Below are 1,783 nucleotides of genomic sequence, written 5' to 3' on the forward strand. Positions count from 1 at the left end.
CTTAGTACTGCTTGGTGCATTTTGCATTCCAGACAGACTTTGAGCAATCAAATTGACTTGTTGAGTCAATATTTTATTCTGAGCCAATATGGCATTCAGAGTATCAATCTCAAGAACTCCTTTCTTCTGACTAGTCCCATTGTTCACAGGATTCCTTTCAGAAGTGTACATGAATTGGTTATTTGCAACCATTTCAATTAGTTCTTGAGCCTCTGTAGGCGTCTTCTTCAGATGAAGAGATCCTCCAGCAGAGCTATCCAAAGACATCTTAGATAGTTAAGAGAGACCATCATAGAAAATACCTATGATGCTCCATTCAGAAAGCATGTCTGAAGGACATTTTCTGATTAATTGTTTGTATCTTTCCCAAGCTTCATAGAGGGATTCTCCATCCTTCTGTCTGAAGGTTTGGACTTCCACTCTAAGCTTACTCAGTTTTTGAGGTGGAAAGAACTTTGCCAAGAAGGCATTGACTAGCTTTTCCCAAGAGTCTAGGCTTTCTTTAGGTTGTGAGTCCAACCATATTCTAGCTCTGTCTCTTACAGCAAAAGGGAATAGCATCAGTCTGTAGACCTCAGGGTCAACCCCATTAGTCTTGACTGTGTCACAGATTTGCAAGAACTCAGCTAAAAACTGATGAGGATCTTCCATTGGAAGTCCATGAAACTTGCAATTCTGTTGCATTAGAGAAACTAATTGAGGCTTAAGCTCAAAGTTGTTTGCTCCAATGGCAGGGATAGAGATGCTTCTCCCATAGAAATCAGGAGTAGGTGCAGTAAAGTCACCAAGCACCTTCCTTGCATTGTTGGCATTGTTGTTGTTTTCGGCTGCCATTTGTTCTTCTTCCTTGAAGAATTCGGTCAGGTGCTCTAAAGAGAGTTGTGCTTTGGCTTCTCTTAGCTTTCTCTTCAAGGTCCTTTCAGGTTCAGGATCAGCCTCAACAAGAATGCCTTTGTCTTTGTTCCTGCTCATATGAAAGAGAAGAGAACAAGAAAATATGGAATCCTCTATGTCACAGTATAGAGATTCCTTGAGGTGTCAGAGGAAAAAAATGGAAGACAGAGGTAGAAAATTCGAACTTATCAAAGAAGATGGAGTTCGAATTTGCATTAAGGGATAGTGTTAGTCCAAAATAGAAGGATGTGAGAAGAAGGGAAGTAATTTTCGAAAATTTAAGTAAAAGATTTTGAAAACATTTTGAAAAACACTTAATTGATTTTCGAAAATAAGAGTGGAAAAGAAATCAAGTAATTTTTGAAAAAGATTTTAAATTAGAAATCAAAAAGATATGATTGAAAACTTATTTTGAAAAAGATGTGATTGAAAAATTATGGTTTTAAAAAGATATGATTGAAAAGATATGATTTGAAAACAATTTTAAAAGATATGATTTGAAAACAATTTTAAAAAAGATTTGATTTTAAAAATTAATGACTTGCCTAACAAGAAAAGATATGATTCAAACATAAAACCTTCCTCAAGGCAAAAAATGTTCAATCAAATCATTAATTGTTAGTAAGTATCTTTGAAAAAGGAAGAAATTGATTTGAAAACATTTGATTGAAAAGATATGATTTGAAAAAGATTTGATTTGAAAAACTTTGAAAACTTGAAAAAAATTGATTTTGAAAACAAAATCTTCCCCTAGCACCATCCTGGCGTTAAACGCCCAGAATGTTCACATTCTGGCGTTTAACGCCCAAACTACTACCCTTTTGGGCGTTAAACGCCCAGCCAGGCACCCTGGCTGGCGTTTAAACGCCAGTCTGTCTTCTTCACTGGG

At 36.1% G+C, this 1,783-nt stretch overlaps 1 non-coding gene across 1 annotated transcript; it reads left to right on the plus strand.

Moving 5' to 3' along the window:
• Positions 1–321: 321 nt before the first annotated feature.
• LOC130937690 (small nucleolar RNA R71) lies at positions 322–429 on the plus strand. The gene has a single exon (XR_009068896.1). It is a non-coding gene; the product is annotated as a small nucleolar RNA R71 (small nucleolar RNA).
• Positions 430–1,783: the final 1,354 nt, after the last annotated feature.

This window comes from Arachis stenosperma, chromosome 6 (genome assembly GCF_014773155.1).
Source record: "Arachis stenosperma cultivar V10309 chromosome 6, arast.V10309.gnm1.PFL2, whole genome shotgun sequence".
In the NCBI taxonomy this organism is placed as follows: Eukaryota; Viridiplantae; Streptophyta; class Magnoliopsida; order Fabales; family Fabaceae; genus Arachis; species Arachis stenosperma.